This window comes from Melospiza georgiana, chromosome 7 (assembly GCF_028018845.1).
Source record: "Melospiza georgiana isolate bMelGeo1 chromosome 7, bMelGeo1.pri, whole genome shotgun sequence".
Lineage (NCBI taxonomy): Eukaryota > Metazoa > Chordata > Aves > Passeriformes > Passerellidae > Melospiza > Melospiza georgiana.
The window spans coordinates 17,799,209-17,820,029 of NC_080436.1; the positions used below are offsets into that span (position 1 = coordinate 17,799,209).

At 40.2% G+C, this 20,821-nt stretch overlaps 1 protein-coding gene across 2 annotated transcripts in view; it reads left to right on the plus strand.

Annotated features, from left to right (window-relative positions):
• Positions 1-4,549: 4,549 nt before the first annotated feature.
• Positions 4,550-20,821, plus strand: part of ZNF385B (zinc finger protein 385B) — a 147,406-nt gene continuing 131,134 nt past the window's right edge. The window contains exon 1 of one of the 2 annotated variants that reach the window (XM_058027844.1): positions 4,550-4,671. The gene's annotated coding sequence lies outside the window, so the exon portion shown is untranslated. Of the gene's footprint in view, positions 4,672-5,518; positions 5,571-20,821 lie in introns of those variants that run through there. The other variant, XM_058027845.1, reaches the window with a different exon arrangement.

The window sequence follows — 20,821 nt, forward strand, 5'->3', positions numbered from 1 at the left end:
AAACAAGGAATTGAATACCAGTGGGAAAAACTCAAACTAGGTCTTTTGAAGAAAGCTTATGAGCAAATACTAAAATCTTCATTTGGTAAGGGACGGGGACATGGATTCAGGCACAGAAGGTCTTAATTCAGTCATCATTTCTTCATCATACTTTTTCCATGCACAAAAGTAAGATTTTTAGCTGTGTTTTATTAAAATTCTGCTTCAAAATTAGGCCTTAATTTTGAAGACTATGGAAATGAATGGATCTCTTCTGGAAAAAAAAGGAAAAAACAACACAAAACCAAACACCTCTCAAATTCCTTCTTCTCATGTACATGGTGACAAGGCTATTACTGTCTTAGAATGGGTAGAGCGCAACGCAAACACAGAAGGCTGCCCATATTTGCTTAAAGCCAATCTGACTTTAGAGAATCTGGGGCAACCACTCTGGGAAAGAAGATGTGTCCAGGTAATCACTTGGAAACACCTCTCATTACAAAAAGCATTGGCACTTAATGGAGGGGAAATACTGGAATTACTGTACCTGTAGTTTCTGTGCCTACATCTGATCTGAAGCGTCTTTTACTGAAACACTTCTCAGCAAAGCTAACATTTAACAGGTTACCACTGCAGAAACTGGAAGAATTCCTGGAAACTCTTGGTTTATTTCCACAGAGGGATACTTGTGTAACACACCTTGAAAGTATTTAAGTATTTGTTTTTGTTGTTATTTCTTGCATTATTTGCCATATGGGATCACCAAAAAGGCAAATCAACATTTGGAGCATTAGGATACTATTTTCATATTTTGCATAGACAACAAAAAAACAAACAAGAAGTCTGTAGTCATACCTCAAGCACCTGTGGTGCTTAGAGGCAGTTATTTTTGAAATGGATGATAATAAAACATTACTGAGCCTTAATTGTCAAAAATGGTATACCAGTCAAACAAAAAGGAAGTCTTCCTCAAAATAAGTAGTAGGCCTTTCATATATATAAAAAATAGCTTAGTGTGGAGAGCACAGGAGTTTCCTTGTTTGCTGAGGACAGAGAAGATTTCTGGCACTGTCTCTTACAGGGTGAGTCATGAATGTGAGGGTTGCTTGAGACTTCCCAGTGGTGACCTCTCCTCATAAAACGATATTCAGCATCACCCAGAGGTAATATTACTGTTGTCTTTTGTAGAAAACATTTCCCAGTGTGGAGGGATGGAATGTAAGAAAATAAAGAAAGTGCAGAAGGTAGTCTCACACCTGAGGAGCTGCAGCTGTACCAATCACCAAAGATTAGGAACAGGCCTGCCCTTAATAGGCCTCAGCTGTGTCCAATAAGAAAAAAAGTCCTACAAAAGAGCTGGTTCGTGGGTTGAGGAGAGAGTTGGAGTTTGTTGGCTGTGCTGTGAGGAGTTGACCATGAGAAATCACCCAGAAGGTATGGAAGATTTACAATAAGGTGACAACATCCCAGCTTTTGGGGCATCCTGAATTGTGGTTGCAGGCATCCCTTAGAGGTTTGTTTGCATGCACCATTCTGCATGCATCTACAAAGAAACTTGTGTCACGTTAAACCTAGGTTCAGTGATTTTAGAAAAGTCATCCAAGTTTGGTTTGGTAGAGCCAAATATAAAGTTCTGGGAAAAAAAAGTGATAAAATGCAGTTCTAATTAATACTCAGCATGTCTTCACACTCTGCATATTCTGACTTAGGGTAGGATCCAACCTCTGTCTGGTTTTATATGTTTTTATTCAGGTTTCCAGTAGCAGCCTCTTCTTTCCAGCAGGTCCCTTTGAGTGTACAGACCTGTTATCTCCTTATAAGGTCTCCCAGGCTAAATGGTCTTTCTGTTGCTCACATCACTTTTGAAGTTGTTTTGATATTCTACAGCTATTCTATAATTTTATAACCTCTAATATGCTTTCAGCATTTATGGAGATGAAATGTGGCATGTTGATAATACAGACCACAAGGCATTTAAAATTAAAAATTTTCCACCCTTCACACTTACACAGTCTTGTAGAGCACAGGATTTGATAGGGAGTTGGAGTCAAGAATGGTGAGTTGCACTGTGGAAGACAGCTGTGAAATGCATCATAAAGATATGTACAGTTGTGGGTTAAATTTTGCTGTTTCTGATGAGAACAGGCCTCTCAAAGACAGACCCAAGACATATTTTTGCATCAAGTGTTTGAAACCATATACAATTATAACCTCCCATTACATCTCTCTGTAGGCAGCTGATGGTTAGAATTCACTGAAATATCTTTTTTTTTTTTTTTTTTAATATGAGCCATTGACCAGAAATGTACTTGTTCTGAAGAATGGGTCTTCACAGGGGTTCTTAAACATTTTCATATTAACAGCAAATACAGTGAATGGTCATTTGCAGACCACCTTTCTGTTAAAGATTGAATAACATCTCTGTAGCAACTATAGCAGCTGCTTACATAAATAAAATAATACTGCCTAGATGCAATATTCTTAGTTCTTTAGAATACAATTTGAAGGTTGGATATGAAGAGAAAGTTGCTGAGTTTTTGTCCAGTCAGAATTATTTTGAGATTTCTGAATGTGCTTTGAAGACTGTGGCGCTAGTTTACTGCAAGTTTGTCTTGGAAAGGGCTAGAAGATAGACAAAAGATAATAAAATATAAAAATTTTGGATATTACTGGTGCACAATCATACATGTATGTGCCTTTTCAAGATAATCAATTTGATCCATTTCTAATCTGATTGATCCCAAACACTCTCTGGGTATTTTGTTGTTGTTGTTGTTTGCTGCTGAGTTTTGTGTACATTCAAAATTCCTCTACCACTGGTCCAACATTCCCAGTTTCAGTACTGGATTTTTCCTACTGTGCCATCTATTCTGCTGCTACAGATTCAGACAAACTCAGGACTTCTGGAGGAAAAAAAAAGTATCCTATTTTCAGCTGCTCTTTCTCTCTGTAGGAGACCAGTAACTCTTTCAAAAACAGTTAGGTCTGCTTTAAAGTTCAGCTTTTTTGTGAGCAAGAAGTTCGTGGTAGGTAAAACACCAGAAGAAGGGCTATATTCATGTTTTTATGGGATGATTAATTCAAACTCTCAGAATTTCCTGTCTTGAGAGCTAAAAGAACTTATTGAACATAAAACTGTAAACAAGGTATGATGCAATTCTTATTAGTATTAAGAATCACTGCTCTTCTCCAAAAGCTGAAACTAAAGTTCAGCAAGAAGTTTTTCTCCAGTCTTAAATGTTCTTGTTTTCCTTCCTGCAGAAGAATAAATTAAGTACTGTAGGATTCCCTCTGTTTGAACCACATTCTCCAGGAGCAGTGCTCGAACTATATAAGCTAACTCAAATTATTGAAATGCTGCAAATTTTCTTGTACTGAAGCTTGCATTGATTTTGATGTTCCCACCATTATCATAATTATTTTTCTCTTAAGTACTTACAAAGCCTGCTGTTTTCTAGTGTTATGTTTGTACTAAGGACACAGTTTTACACTTTACAGAACAGAGCTGAGGAGTAGTGGCTATTCATTTAAAGCCCTGACAGGCGGGCTGGCAAAACCAGAGGGCTGGGAGGCTGGCTACAGGTTTGTGAGAATTTGGGGAACGAAGAGCAACCCCTGACGACCAGAAGCTGCAGGAGTAAGGAAAGCGGGAGCTGTTCCAGCTGGGTGTTCGGGGATTGTTCCTCTGCTGTCGCCCCCGGGACGCGGCTGTGCTGTCTGTGGCACGCCGAGTCCCAGTGGCTCTGGGCACACTGGGGTGACCGCGGCCGGCCGGCGCTGGGCTCGCCCGGGGCCCGCAGACCCGCTGGGCTGCCGGAGAACGCCCCCAGCCCGGCTTGCCTCAGCCGGAGGCTCCGGGGCTCCGCTCCCCTCACGGGCCCGGCGGCCGCCACAGGTGCGGAGCCGCCCCGCCCCCGGCGCGAGCGCGCAGGCTCCGCCCGCGTGCCGACCCCGGCCCCCGCCCCACCTGAGCCCGCGGGCGGGGCGGGGACCGGGCACGGACGGACGGACAGACAGACACGGACAGACAGATAAACAGGCAGACCGATATACAGGAGAACGGACGCCTCGGGAGAGCCGCGGCGCTCCGGAGGAGTTGCGGGGTCCGGCAAGAGCGGGGCTGCGGCGCCCGCCGGTGCCGCGCCGCTCCCTCCTTGGCTGCGGGCGGCTGCCGAGGTGAGCGGGGCGGCGCGGGGGGGACCCTGCTCGGTGTCGCGGCGCGGGGCGAGCCGGGGACGCGCGGCCGGAGCCCCGGGGCAGCCCGCCCGCCCAGCGGCCGCCGGCGGGCGAAGTTTGGCGGCCGAAGCCGCAGGTAGCGGGGTGCCGGGCGCCTCCTGCCCGGGCGGGGTGCGCGCTGCCGGGGCTTAGCGGCGGCTCCGCAGCATCGCTTGTTTGCCGAGAGGATAAAGCGCGTCTCTAAATAGGTCAGGGGCTTCGGCAGCGCCTGGGATTTGCGTAACGATTTTTGCTACGTGGGAAAGGTGCGGGGCTCCTGCTCCCGGGCTCCGGGGCTGGACCCAGCGCTGCTTTCCTGGCACACCGAGTGACTTTTTAAAAAGGAGTAGTTGCGTGAGCACTGCTCGGCTTTCTTGTTTTTTTAAATCCCGACGACTTCGGCAAAGTTAAATTTCTTCAGCAAAGGAGGAATTAACCCACATGAAGGAGTCATCCTTGATGAGCTAATTACGTGTGGTGAGTGTAAGTCCTTTGCATCGCAAGCCCGTGGACGGTGATGGTATGCTTTAAGTATTCATGTCCTGGTGACACTGTTTCAAAATATGCAGAGAAGCGTTAGGTACAAAATTGTATTTTCTGCAGCTACAGGCAAGAAATGCCCTTGTTTCAGAGGAATTGTCAGAATATTTATGCATGTGTGAAGGCTTAGGTTTGTTTTCTCTTGTTTTTGACTCCTGATCAAACTTGGGAACTCTTTTCATGGGTTTCAAAGGTCATGAGCTTGGTATTAGATCCGTATTGTTAAACTTGACTGGGAAATCTATAAAAGTTAGAGTAGGGTGGCACTGTGAGCCCTCAGAAGTTTCAATAAATCTTCAAATCCCAATTTAACTGCAGCTAACTACTAGTTATGGGAGGAGAAAGATGACAATTTTATTTCCATACTCTCTGCTGCTGCTTTATTGCTGCCTTGGACAAAATATAAAAATGAGATGCCATAGAAGTCCTCTTGCTCTCAAGAACCCCTATGTTTTCTTATTGGAACGAAATGTAACATGAAACCCAGTGTAAAACCCTGAAGTCACTGGGATGCACCTGTGTGATTGCAGCAGGTGTGGATGAAGCGCTGCTGCTGCAGGTCCAGAACGAGAGGCAATGAGAGGATACTGGTGGGATGCCCAGGCTCCTGGTTTTAGCAGCTTCTTCAAAGCTTCTGCCTCTCGTGGCAGCATTGTGCTCTCCAGTGGATGCAGCCACCCTCTGCCCGGTTAGTGCAGTTCTGGAAACAAGGAAAAGGTGTCTGTGTAGCCCAGAGCTGACAATAGACTGCTGTGAGTGGGTTATGCTGCTCCTCCTTTTCCAAAGAAGCAATCTTGCTGCTCCTACTCAATCTTGAACTCCTTTCAGTTCACCAGGTTAGTAGACTGCTTAAGGGGAGGGACAGTGTTTTTCTTCTGCTTTGTTTCTAGGGTATTCCTCTATAGTTGCAAACTTTTTTCTGGTGTTTGGTCTTGCCAAGTGGGTTTTTTGTACCTCAGACCTTTTCCAGTGGATGGGAATTGACATGCTTGTGTGAAATCTGAAGGTGGAAGATAAACCAGTAGTGATGACACTGGTCACATTAATAATAACCTCTTGGTTTTGTTTTGTTGTTTTGTTTGTTTGGTTTTTTTTTTTCAATTGTTTGGCTTTCAATTTGTTTTGTTTAGAAAGGAAACTATCCTGTTTACAGGGCATTTTCACTCATTTATCAAGGTCTTACTTTTTATTTTTTTTCCCAGTGAATTATATAGCAGATGCTTGGTTAAACCTAAAAATATTAACAAAAACCAGAAGATGTTAAGATACTGTGCTGCCTTGCCTCTTCCTGTACTAATGGGAGCTGCCCATCCCTCCTGTGCTCCCTCTGCACTGCACACTCTCTCACAAGGGATCAATATGCTCACACCAGCACCTGTTTCTCTTAACTGACTGTTCTTCACTGTTTGTATTTTTTTTTTTTTTCATCTTTTGGATTTCCTCAGCTAAGTTTTACTAGAGAGGCTATCTTCCTCCTCGAGTGCAGTTGCTCAGGGATAAGTATGTGTAAAAGCAGCAAAAGGCCTTGTGGAAGATAATCTTTTGGGGGAGTGTAGGCTTGTTAGTTAATTAGCTCTGGAAGTCCTAAGATTTTGAACAGCAATGAGGATTACTGCATAAAACATAACAGATGTTTTACAGCTCTTGCAGTTTTTTCTCTTCAGGTTATCACAAGGGATTGTGGTTTGAGAATATTTGCTCTCTGAGTTTGAGAATTTATGAGATTCAGGGGCATTTCTGCTATTTTCAAAATGAGCATATGGTTCAGTTGTGGTAGTCTCAAATCTCAAAGCATTCTTTAGGCTGTGTTGGGATGTAACAGAGTACAGAACTGGAGTGCAAGGTGCTCTCTAGTGTACTGAAATACCCTGCAAAGCTCAGGTCATCTGTAGTTAATGGGAAGAAAAGATGACTTTGCAGTCTCAATAGCTTGCTTTCTGAAATTCTGCTCTTTGTAATATGCCTTAAGACCTTTGGAATTCCTTGAATAACGGCTTGCAGCAGATAAATATTTTGGTTCTGTAACTTTTGCATTGCATTCAGAAAAATGTAGTACTTAATATATGTCACCCATCAAGATACAATTGTGAATATTGTATTTTATGTGATCCTCAATTACCTCTGATGCAGGGAAGGTAGAGGCAGATGTTAAATATCATAATACCCCAGTTAACAAAGGAGGAATTTCCCCAGATCCATAGAATGCACTTGGGTATTTTATCCTCAGGCTGATGAATGTACAGAGTTGAAGGAATTACAGAACTTCACACTCCTGTGACTGTAACATCCCTCTGGCTGCATGGGTTACTGGATTGTCACCACACACTCTGCTTGCCTAACTACAGATGCAGCTCAAATGCTGATTGAAGGGCTGTTTCCTGTTGTTATTTTGTTTACACGCAAAAAAGGTACAGGTTCTTTTCAAATGTAAAATTTGTCTTTTTACTGCAGTTTCACAGAGCATGCATGATCTTACAATAGGAAGTTTATGGTTTTCATTATTTAACAAAGGCCAATGTTTTAAAACCAAAACCTCTAAAACTTTTTGAAAACTTGTGTCCTAAGGATTTTTAAATTTTTTTTTCACAAAATTAACATGTTTTCTGACTTTATGTAATGCACAAAGCAAGCAGGGTAATTGTAGCAAAAATCATCTCTGCATTGTGCTGTCATTTGACGTCATTGTATATTGTTGGAGAAAGTGCTGCCGAAGAGCAGCTGGTATTCTGGCACAGTCACTTTCAGTGAGGGCACTGAATAGTATTAAGAAAGCATCGCCTAATTTATGTTATCGGTAGTATGTTGGTAAAAATAACCAAATACTTGGTAATTTGTTCTGGCATAAGGTATCTTTGGTGCTAGGAAGTGAGGGTCTTACTCTGTTTGCCACAAATAAAACCTTTTTTTCTGATGCCCTGCAATACATCACATTCCATGAAACTAATATTTCCCAGAGTGATTAATTGTGCCCATTAACTTACACGTTTTTATTTTTCCTTTCTAAGTGATTGCTGTCCTCAGATCATGTGCAATAATTTTTTTCAGTTTCTCAAACATGAAGCTTAGAGCTTTAACACCATTGTATATTTTACGTGCAACTGTGATTCTTCTTATATATTAGCTAAAGCTGGCATTGCTTTCTATAAACATATTAATTGACACGTTAAAAATTCATTAGACAACCTGAGCTTCCAAGGCTTGTAAAAATAGAAGCCTTGTAAACCAATCTAACTATATCAGTGCAGCCCCAGTCTGTTGCTTATCAATATTGGTACCTTAACAATTTGCTGCTGCTGAACTACCAGACAGCTCTTGTAATGACAGGTGATGCCAATGCACAATGGGGCATGTTTCAGCTGTGCTGTTTGCATTATTGATGATTGTTTGATTATGAGCAAGTTAACCTGTTAGGAAAACACTGTTAAAGCTTCACTCCTCAGAAATTCTTTGATAAAACTTTGTTTATTGCCAGCAATTTTTTTTTGTTAATAAATATTTATAATAAGGAATTGAAGAGGGAACAGTAGCTAGACATGAGTACAAGCAGCAGCTTTAGACAGTTGAAGTCCTTTTTACCTCACTTTCCATACCCTACATGTTTTTCAATTACATAGCCGTATGTAACAAAAACATAAATGTTTCACAAGCTTTAAAATGTTGTGAGATTGTGTGGAACAGAGAAATGGCATTAAATAGGTTTTAATTTGCAAGTAAGTGAAATGCACTTTCCTGAATAGTTATGCACCTTGGTTCACAGTTTTCTACACCTGGTAAATTTCTGTGTGATGGGATGATGTGCTGTGGTATTGGTGAGATGCTGTGATTCTGAAATAGACCAGGCAGTTTTTCACTGCTCTCTGCTTCCTGCAGGCAAACTGTTTGGTGCAGGCATGCCAGTGCTGGAAGTATGGGGCACACCTGCAGCTCAGTCAGTCATTTTGCCTGTGAGGTGGGTTAATCTTGTCTCCTAGAGCACACTGATTCACCCTGAGATGGCTCACAGGCTCCTCCTGCAAGCAAGGCTCAAAGCCAGTCTGCTCTGTTATAGTATCCATTACTTGCACCTGTGTGGCAGGGAAAGTGATCCCTAAGACTCAGGTAAGCCTTGTGTGTAAAGGAAGACTGGGTAACTATTTACTACAGGCACTGAACAACAGCAACTGAAATGGCAGCATTCAGGTCAAGAGAGCAAAGTAAAATTACCTTGAAGTGAAGCTTGAATCATATTCTGAATTCAAAAAGAAAGTTTTCTTTGTTTTGCTGTTTATTTTTCTGAGCCGTTGTATATTTATAGTTTATGAGGCTGTTGTAACATCATGGCAGTCAACCTGCTGCATTTCTACAGCCAGTGTTGTCTCATACTGCATAGCTCCTAATTGAGTTATTTAGTGGGGACTGAGATAGTGCTGCTTCCTAGCAGAGGATGTGCTCCAATGAATCTTTAACACTTCTCAGTGTTACTGGACTTGTCAGATCTACTGAGTTTATAACATAAGGGGTTATGATGGTTGTTCTTTCTATATGTACTTGTCTAAGTACCAGACAGCTAAACATATGGGAGCAGAGTTTAACAACACCTGCTATTGTATTTTAATTTGACATTTCTCAGTACGTCCCATTTAGGTATAGTAAACTATCAGGTGTCATTAGTCCTAAAATAGTTTGACACAATTTCAAAGATTAATTAGGTTAAGAATCAGTGATGGGGCAGGCAACATTAGTATGGTCTACTTCAAAATGAAAATGAGGAAACAAGTTTAATATGATTTTTATGTCAAGTAGTTTATACTTGACAGTGTCTAATTGTGTCTGTCATCATTTTGATTAAAGGGAAGCTTATTTTCCTAAGGAAGGGAAAAATTTGAGCATTGTGACTCATTTTCAAGGTGTATTCCAGAGAAGATGAATTTGGGTAAGATAATAAGTAAACACTCTCAAAGTTCTTACTTTGCCCTGTGCAGCAAGACTTTCAAAGATGATGCAGGAACCTCCTAATGGGATTTCATAATGAAAATGCTAATAAAAGCTAGCAGAGGAGTATGTAGTCTCCTTGTTTGCATGACTGCATGTGACCAAAAAAAGTAATTTCTTCCTTTGGCCACCTGCTAACAACTGGATGCTGAATCTTTGACTTGAAATTGCACATGCCTGTGTGTGCCTAGGTGCACTTCATCTTTCTGTTAAAATGAGATAATTTAATATGCTACAATTAAGAAAACCTCTTATGAATCTGCATCAAAAATGATGGAAAAGATTTAGCCTTTGTCTGTTTCTGCAGTCTGTTGTCTGCAATGCAGGTGCAGTCTATGCCAGACAGATGCTTATTTGGTAAATTGTGGGATCTCTGCATAGTCCGTACCATTTTTGATGCTTATCTTGGTCCCTTGTTAATCGGAGAATAAGAATACTAATATTTTAAACCTCAAACAGCGTTATGAGAGTTTAAGACTTGTGAGGTTAAGAATGTGAAAATTGGGAAATGCAATACAACCTTTGGGTCTGTTAGTGGGCATAATCAGGAGTAACTTTTGTTTTTTTCTCGTCACACTTTGTGCACAGCATGGGTAATATGTGCTTCAACAATAGTAAAAGAAATTTTAAAAATCTTTGCTACACTTCCATGATAGAAATAAAAGAGCATTCTCCTGACATAAGGGGGAACTTGAGCACAGAGAGGGATCCTCAGCAATGTCAACGTCTGGGCTGAGTCGTGGGGTCAGTGTGCCAGCCTCAGGGTGATGTAGGGTGTGCTCACAGCAGATCTGCTGTCCTGAGCAGCAGCAGGAACATCAGCAATGTTCCTTTGGAGCTGGAGCTCTAATACAGCAACCTCCAGCCTGAATTCTCCACTCGGGCTCCCAGGAAAGTTGAGTGCTAGTAGTGAATGATTCAAACAACTTGCCAAGCATTTCTAGCAGCTCTGTGGAGCCCAGGCTGCAGATAGATTCTGCACTGCAGCATGTAAGTGCCTCAACAATGAGAGAATCTTTTTTACTTGTAGTCTCCTGCTTTTTTTACAATTTCTGCAGCAAATTACATCGGGTTTTTTAATGAGGTAGCTGTTCTCATTACTTTGATTGTCTTGACTAATCTTCAGTCTGTGAGGGGAGGAAAAATATGATCTTGTAACTTAAAGAGCCTATTAGTTAGGTTTCTTTTAAAAAGAAGGTATTCTGCCTTAAGGAATCACAGTAAATCTTGAAGTTTTTTATCAGTGAGTACTTTTCAAATTTTTAAAACTAGAGCCTGGCTCCTGGAGCTTCTGAAATGATTGAGGAAATAAATTTTGTGCTATGTGGAGTCGCATTAGCCTTGGTGTGCTTTGTGTTTCACTGGTACTTGCTCAGGTATTGTCAGACTCCACTCTGGAGAACTTTGCTTTCTTTTAGACAGATGACATCAGAAACAGCAGAACCTTATTGTCAAGTTTGACACCTCAAATAGACTAATGGCACTCCTAGTCCCATGAGTAATGTGAAAGCACTAAGCACATATGGGTAGGGATACTTAGTGCTATAGCCTTATTCTATATAGTATTAAATGCTGACAATTAATATATGTTGTCTGTAAGTCTATAAAATAAAGAGGGAAGTAATTCTTCTAAAAACTGCTGAAGCTTTAGAGAATAAATTCTATGGGGACTGGCTGAAAGAGAGCTGGGGTCAATAAGCTCAGAGGAGAGGAGGCTCAGGGGTGACCTTGTCACTCTTCTCAGCTCCCTGTTGGGAGATTGTAGCCAGGTGGGAGTCAGCCTCTTCTCCCAGGCAACAGGAGAGACAGGATGGGGGGAAATGGCCTCAAGCTGCACCTGGAGAGGTTCAGGTTGGACATCAGGGAGAATTTCTTCACTGAAAGGGTAGTTAAGCACTGGAATGGGCTGCCCAGGGAGGTGGCAGTCACCATCCTTGGAACTGTTCAAGAAAGAGCTGGCCATGGTGTTCAGTGCTATGGTTTAATGGACACAGGGATGTTTGGTCAAAGGTTGGACTCAATGACCCTGAAGGTCTTTTCCAACCTTAATGATTCTCTGTTTCTATGACTTTTACTGAACAAGGTTTGAATAAGGCCAAGTCTACTGTACTCGGGGACCCCTTCTCTACTGCAGGCAGGTGACAGATGCTCTTGAGCAAGTGATATTCCTGGAAGGCTAGGCAAGAGCCCCCTACACTGGTATTTTCTTCCTCTTTCAAACAGGTTTGAGAAAACGTTTCAAACAACCTCTGCTGTCTTTCCTTGGCTCGTGCGTTAGTCTCACGATCTCATGAATGTTACAAAAACAGCTTAAGAAATGAGAGAATGGAAATTTACAAATTTCAGCATCAGAGAAATTTGCATTGATGATCAGTAACAACTGATTTTGACAGAAGTAATGTCAACGTCTGATTATGTTGTCAACTTCATAATTTGGTTATATTGTCAGCTATGCTAACTTGGTAGATTTGTTGAGTCTCAATTGTCCTCATCATAATTGCAATCTATTATGTAACTCAAGTAGGTTGGGGCAGTGGGAGGCTGACAAAACAGGTGTGGTGTAATTCTTGTTTTTACCAATTTCAGTGAATTTGCATTAGCCAATATATCTGCATATAACTTGGTGGTGGGGTGTTCTTGCAGTGTAAAAGATCTGGAAAAGCCACGCTATTGAAGGAACCCCATGCCCCTCTCTTATGTGTTATTCAGTTCTCAGAAGCTTTTCACCTTTTTTTTCTTCACTGTAAATTAGAATATTGATTAATTTTCTGTATCACAGTTTTTCAAGAAAGGATCTGACTATTTTTTAGTTGAACATCTAGATCTTGAGCAAGGATAGAACTTCCTTGTTGCTCAGAGGGGAAGATTTACACTGACCTGGCTTGGCGAGTGTTTGCCGATGGAAGAAGCGCGCTGGCGTTAAACCCCAGCCCCGGGAGGCAGACGGGCTGCAGGGAGCCCGTGGCTGGCAGGGGCTGTGGGGTTTGCAATCTCTGGGTGCAGCCCCACGGCTGCTTCCTGCCACACGGTTATCGCAGGGCTGTTTGCCACGTGCTGCTGATAACCATGGGAATTGTCACGGGCGGTTAGGAGCCAACATCATGCTTCATGCTGAGCATGGGGCTTGGCAGGTTTGCTTTTGTGTGGTTCTGCCACGTAAATGCCTTTGTAATATCAATGTGATGGAGTGGCTTACGTTTTTACAGAGCTGGAGATCACATTTTGTGTGACACTGAATCAAAGCTTTGGATGTTTCTGATTATGTATCTTTTTACTATGCGTATATGTTCTTGAATCTGTTCCTGTCATTTATTGTTGCTACTGTTGTATGGCTTCTTCCATCTTGTGAGAACCCTCAAATTCCTTTCATGTCAATGACTTGTTGAAAACAGCTGATTTATTTTTAAATTTCTTATAAGCTTGAATTAGTGGCTCTGGGCCACAGAAATACCTTATGTTGTTTAAAAGGATAATTTCAGGTTGAATTTCCAAATAGGCTAGTTTGTAAAACCCAGCTCTGTTGCTTTTTAATTGTCAGAATCTCTCTCAAATGCTTGTTACTAGGATTTGTATTTCATGTTTTTTGGTAAAGCCATAGGCAGAACTTGATTCACTTTTCAAAAGTGCTGCCAAATGCTTTTCAGAATTAGTAGTGAATATTAAAAACTTGCTTGAGATTGCTTTGGATCTTTCGGGTTGCAGAAGTGTGAGCGGTGGCTTTTGTGGGCTGACTGCAAGCAGCCCTGCTGGTTCCTGTCGCTTCTGAGCTTCCTCTGTACCTGCCTCTTTCCTGTTCCCTCAGGCACTGCAATGCCTTAGTCTTTGGTCTTCCTTTCAGCAGCTCTATTTCTTGGCTCTTCTAATTTCTTGACCCCTGTGTTGGCTTGCTGAGCTTAGTATGTGTCCTGTGTGTTTGACCCATGCCTCCCTTCCTGACTGCAACCTAGTGCAGCAGATTTCAAGAGTGGCCAGCAACTCAGAGTTTCTTAGAATATTCCAGTAAAATAAAAATCACCCTATGGGCGGCACTCCATTTTTAATGAAAATTATTTTGGGCCCCTTTGCTAGTCAGTGAAGCCTGAAATAAAATTCACACACCCTCTTTTTCTTTTTTATTTAATAGAAAAAAAGAAGAATGCTCTTTAAAAATAAAGCTCACTTGTCAAACTTGGGTATAATTTAGAGTGAAAAAACGTTTGTTCTTCCTTTTTAAGGTATTTAGAGGGAAACCACAGTTGGGAAAATGAAGGGTAAGATTACTGTATAAGCACTTGGCTATTCCTTGCACTTACACATTGAGACTAATGAATATGTATATTTTTAAAGAAATGTATATTGGCAATGATTACTCTGAGATACGTTCTCTTGCATTTGATGAATTGCTTTAGTAGCTACAATTATTAGATCTCTGAAAAGGTGATGAAGAAGGAATAGGAGTTGAACATAGGTCTGCATATATCTGTTCAATTAAAAATCTTTTAAAGAAAAAGCTCTTGGAATTACAGGATTATTCTTGAGCTCTGCTTTCATATGGGCTTGGTGTAAAAAGTTTCTCACCTACAAATGGAGGCTCCAGGTGGCAGAGTAATATTATGCATACTTAAAAGCCCTCTTGGGTTGTGAGGTATATATTTCAGTTGACATCTCTGCATCAGATTTACCTCTGTCCCTCCAAGTAAGAGCTTTTCTGACATGATTGCATTGACTGAGAAATCTGGTATCAGGAAACAGATTTTTAATTTTTTTTTTCTCAAATGAGTATTGCCTTATTAGTAAAGGAATTCTGTAAATAGCCTGGAGTGTTTGCCCTGATGTTGAAGGGCTAGATTTAGATACAGTTCTAACTAGTGTATGTAGAGATTTCCAGGGTTGTGAATTTCTGTCTTCAGAAGCATATCAGAAGTTGATACTAATTAGAAAAGGAGTTAAGTAAGTTTAAAGACTGTATACAAGACTGCACTGCAGTTCAAGGCAGAATGATCTGTTATTAAAAAGGAAAAAAAAGGTGAGTCAGGGTTTCATGGGGCTGTCCCGCTAGGAAATGAAATATTGATGTTTTTTCAGGTAGTAGTGCTCAGTTCTTAGAAAATAACTATCTGCTGGAAACATCTTTTAATATTTTACAATATATTATACCAAGTATGGCCAATTTTGGAGTTGTCTGATATGCAACAATGCAGAATTTTATGCTTAGCTGACTCTTTAATTAGCTCTCATTCTGTCTCATGATTTATAGCTTCATGACTCCAATGTAAAAAGGATATATGACTTAATGAAGCAGCAAGCTGCAGTGGGTTCCCACCTCTAGCTGCTCAATGGTTTCCTGGAGGAAGGGGAATGGTTGTGCTGCAGAGGAGGAAGCTGTGAGCATCTCCTCATTTGTAAGGCAGGGATGTAACAGTGCGCGTTGCTGTGACTTACAGCTGTTTGCCTCCCTGTCACATACACAATCCATTAGAGTGAGGAGGGAATGTGGCTCTTGCATAAAGCATAAAAATAGCAGGTAAAGCAAGAAATGCAGATGTAATCTTTCTTGCTCAAACTGAGTTTAGTGCAGCTGTTTGAAACATCTAGAATCTAACTTTTTCCTGATCCTAGAGAAACAGTGTTTCAGTGTGATATAATTTCAGTAATGGACTGTAAAACCCTTAGTGGCCAACTGCTTTTCTTAGCAAAGGAAATCTGGGGAGGTGTTTTCCAATGGCTACTTTGACCATACAAATAAGGTTTTAGAAGAAAGGGGTGATTTTTGCAGTATTACTCTTACATTGTAGTTTCTCTAGTTGTGCTTCTGTTAGTTTCACGTATTTGTCTTTACAGCAACTTTGATATAGCGGCTCTGATTTTCTTAATTCCAGTACTGTATATTCAAATCAGTTAATTCTGGATTCTTATTAGTTCAAGTGGTCTAAGCTTGGCTTCTCCAATGGAAGGGAGGAAAGAATCAGGGATATCAGAGAAATGATCTGGCTTCAGCCTTCTTTGGATCTCCAGGAAAAATTTGGTTTCTATTGGGGCAGCAGCTTTCAGTAATTACTATGGGGAACCCTCTGAAATACAGGAGCAGAATGAAGCCCTTTTTTTTTGTTTTATGGTGTTAAAGAATTACCACCTTCTGCCAAGAGTACAGTAACATTACAGGTATGTTTCTGGCACCTGTGTCTGATGCAAACAGATATTTATTTCTGAATCTCCTGTGATCTGTATCCATTTCCTAAGTATTTCAGGAAGTGACCATTCCTTATTTAGCTTGTGGTCCTATCTCTATGGGCCCACAAAGGCTGGAACCTTTCCTGGCTTGCATCTGAGGGCTGGGGTTTGCCCTTAGAGTTTTCTAAGTACCTCTAAGTACCTCTCCCGTTCCTCATTCCCTTCCTCTTTCTCTCTTTCTTTTCTGATTTTTTTCCCCTCTTGTGAAGTTTGGACTTGCTGCTCTTAATCTGCTGGAACTGTGTGGTACCTTTTCAGTTTATACATGAATTACTGAGTTTGTAAAAGAAGACAATTACCTCCTCTCATGATGGGAGATATGGCTTCTGACATAAATCCTGGGGTTCTCACAGAGAAATGTTTTGCTGTTGCCAGGTGTTTATTGATTAAATAAGGATTAGTAGCATTTACAAGTAGTTCCTTCAGATATCTGGTTACTTTCTCACATTCATAAAATTTCTTTCAGTGTTTCTGGACTTCACAGTCTCTTCTGGAACCAGCACTCTTTGGGACAGCTGGTCCAGGAATTTTTAGGTATCGAGGGAAAAAAATAACAATTCTCCCAGACTCTTTCCAATCTCCTCTAAGCACTTGTAGTGGCTGTAATTGTACATATGGGCTGTGAAGTCATTGTTGCATGTGGCTTTTGGACTCTCGTACAGTCCATTTAAATGCCAGTGAAAGAGAAAGTGTGCTTTGCTGTTTTACAATTGCAGTTTGTGCTTACTTCATGTTTGCACTTAAACACAAGTACAATATTCAAGGAAATATGCAACTTTATGAGTTTCTAGTAGAGGTTGAGAAATTAGTGAAAAACAAAGATCACTGCTCTTGGAAAGCTAGATCTGTATTTGGTAGTTTGTTAGGTTATAATTTCAGAAGTGAATTATAGAAGTTTTCCCATCACTTTTGAAATTGTTGCATCTTCTGGGAAATCTCAAACAAGCTGTGGTTTCTGCTGGACCTTTCAAGGAGGCTGTTTTGTAATGTGTAGTGGGGATCTTGCTCAAAGTACAAGGAACATCACAGGGCTATTTTCAGAGCAGAGTAAGGAGTATACATGGCATTCACTGAATAATCCTGGAGTCTTTTTAAACGTTTTTGTCAGCGTGTGACTGTTTTAAACCAGGATTTTGGTGGTGGTTCCTGATTCTCTGTGTGTGTTTGTGAGCTCACTCATCACTGCAAGGTAGGCTGAGGTCACCTACTGAGAGCAGCACTGCCTGTGAATGAGGGCACCATGACAAAGTGAACTTTTGCCTTGTTAATGACCTAAACTAGAAAGAGTTTTACTTAATATGAAATAAAAGCACCTGTGTTGAGGTATTTTAAGTAAACACATTTATATTTGTGTAAGTTAATAGCTACAAATGCTATTAAGATAATCCAGCTCCTTAATTTTTCTCTGTCAATGTTTTATCCAATTCTGAGTTTTCCTGGTGTAACTTTGAATATGATCAGTTCTATTTTACACAGTGGTATGTTTTCTATGGAGTTAGCATTTTTGTCTGTGAGAAATATGTATGTTGGTAAATATGTGATTATAATACCTTTATGTACAAAGCTGTTTGCATACTTGCTGTCACCATGAGGTTATTACTGAACTATTCAACTGTTTTTATTCCCAGCTCTGGCATTTTGAGAGGTACAAATACATTTGACTGGGCTCCAGTCATGCATCTACAGTTGCATGTGTGGGTCCCTCCTTTTCTAGGGACATGGTCACTGATACACCTGTGCAGAAGCATTTGTGAGTTCAGAGCCTAAGCATATTACTGCTAAATGTAATTAGCTGCTAGACTTGCCCTGGAGCACAGCTGCTTCCAAGTGTCACTCAAGATTAACTGAAGAACAGGAATGATTAAGGACACTTTACCTAGTGAATATTTGGAAAACCATTCTGAGGAGGCAGACTTTTAAAATTGATACCCAGGGACTGTGAGCCATTACTGAACATGTAACTCGTTACTGAAAAATTAGTTTCAAAGTGTTTCTCTTTTAAAAAATAATTACTTTTTCTGTGAAATACTGTGATCAAAAAGCAGTGTCTATATATTGGAATAGTGATTATTTTGCTGCTGATCTTGCTGAGCGGTAGTGTTTGCTAATGAATCTATCTTCTTTTTTTGTATAAGAAATTTGAAATGAGAATCTAAAAGGCAGGGTCAGTATGATCAAATCAAGTGTTTCCCAACTTGAATGAAATATTGTATTAAAATGGCAAATAATGGATGCCATACTGGCCCTGTTTAGGCTTGCTGTGTTTTAGGAACCTTGGGATTAGTGTTTATCTGTCCCATAAAGGACACAAATCATTTAGATTAGAAGTAATCTGATTGTATTGAAGTACAAATTATAGCACAAAGGCCATTCAAGTGGGTTAAGTGACCAGGGTTGGTAAACACCATATGACTGCTGATTGGTCGATGAAAGAGTATTAACTGAAAGATAATGATGGATTTTAATCCAAATCTCTAAAGCGCAACAGCTGTAGTTCCCAAATGAGTTCACTCACTGACAGAGTTTTAGGACACTGATTTATTTGTTCCTATTTCTCTTCCACAACAATTACTTTGAAAAATTACTTATTTTTCCTGTATAGAATATAGCTATTTCACACTGCTTTCTTAGATTAGATTTGTCTTCTACTTTCTGTAAGTTCATTATGATTTTTTGCATTTTGTGTTGGAGAAATTGCAGGGTTTTTATTTCAGTGTTCTGTAATATGCTGGGGTAAATTTTTAGGGTGACTTTGTTTATGATGTCCTTTTTTTTAATGTCTTTTATGAACATAGTATGAAATCTAGTTAATATTATTAAAAAAAAGGCAAACTGGTATTCCATATGAACTTACTTCCAGAATGCTTACTGATGTTAATGCCTAATGCTTATCAATGATAATAAATCTTGTGAATTTGTGGATTTTTATTTATTTCAGAGTGTCTATATGTAATTTAAAAATTGAAAGTGTATAAAAACAACATTATGATATCCCAAAAATGAGAAATGGCAGCTGTTTAGGACCACAATGTAACATTGTTTAGGATGAGAAATGAAAAATGTAGGTAGACTCTATTTATTAAGGACTTCAGTGTTGGGGCAATACTGCCTTTTTTGGGTTGTTGTTGCAATAAGAACTTTGGTGTGGGAAAGTTTCATATTCTCTCAAGTTTTCCCCTCAAATTGTGCTTGCCCTGAAATGTTCATTAAAGGAATCAGATGAATGTCTTCAAAAAGAAAGTAATTTAACTTTGTAGTTTTCCTGGTCCATCTGTCTATTTGCTTTTACAAGGTCAACAAGGAGACCAGATGAAGTGGTACTTAATATTGTTTACAGTCTAAATAGACAAAAACATGAAAAATTGTTAAAGTTCTTCAGAGTTATACTGTTTCATCTTGTCTGTCATTGTATTTTAAAAATGTGTGTGATAAAAACATTCCTCTATTGTTATTCAGGATTTATTTAGATAATCTAGATATGCCAGGAGCAAGCATTAGGTCAGCCTGTGTACTGTCCCTACAGGTTGTTTAGAGAGCAAAAATGGAGTCATTAGTACCTAAGTCATGTTTTGTCCTTTTCATGTAGACATGCCTAATGCTATAAATGGTGTGAGTAGGTATGGAACTATTCCTTTGGATTCACACTATAATTCCAAATGCAGTCAGGAAAGCTGCCTGGTAAAGAAGCTAAGTCCTTAATATCCATTCCTTTGTAAGGATATGTTGGGATATCTCTGAACTCTAGTTGCATTCCTAGAGGAAAGCTACTGCTAGGGCAAATGAGTCTGTTTCTGCTGACAGCTGAGCTGGGCTTTCTTCATTCATTTGTTAGTTAAGAACTGACAAATACTTAAAAATAATAATGTGGCATTTAACTGACAATTTCGCTTAATGATTGAATTAGCCATTTTGCATAAGCTGAATTAATTACAATAGCTGTGGACTCTCATTTAATTGCCATACCTAATGAAGCATAATTAAATAAAAATTTGATTTTTATATTGTTTAGAAGCATTTTGTAAAATGAACTAGTGATTCCTAACCTTCCTGCTTTTCAGGATAAGGGAGCATTAATGCTGCAGTTGCAAAACTGATGAGTGTCCCTCTGGATTTCAGGAAACTGATTTAATTAATGCTTGTGATGATTTCACACTGACATGGTAGCAGAGAAGAGTTCTGGCCAGGGAAAAGGAGATCCTGTTTTGCTATATAGAGACTTCCTTAGTCTTGGAAAATAAAGAAATTCTATTATCATGGAATATTTTGGATTGGAAGGGACCTTAAAGGTCATCTAGTTGCAACTCTCTGCTGTGGATAAAGGGACACCTTCCCCCAGATGAAGATGCTCAGAGCCCCATCCAACCTGGCCTTGAACACTTCCAGGGACAGGGAATCCACAGATCCTCTGGGCAACCTGTGCCAGGGCCTCACCACCCTCATGGTGAAGTAGTTTAGATTAGTTATAACCTAAACTACCCTCTTTCCGTTTAAAGTCATTTGAACAATCAGCCGGGGTTGACCCAAAACCAGTGCCTGGGCTGTATAACCAAATACATGCCTGATTGTTCAGGGTTTGTCCTGGAGGAAGTAAATAAGAACTAGAATTTTGGTTTGGGGTTTTCTTGGGTTTTGTTTTTTAAGTCTTATATTTCTTATGGTGATAAAGCATAACAGCAGTCCAGACCCTGATCAAGTGCATGGCTGAGAGAAGATAAATGCTGCTGCCTAAACATTAGCAGCTCTGAACATTCAAAAATCATCTCAGATCTAGAAGAAAATTGAAATTGGTTTCTCTTTAATTCCCTTCTAGTTTTTGAGCCTGTAGGGTTCGTGTTTTCAGTCAGCTCTGCCAGGATTAGAAGGATATTTAAAAAGCTAGAGTTCCTGGGGATTTTTATGACTGCAT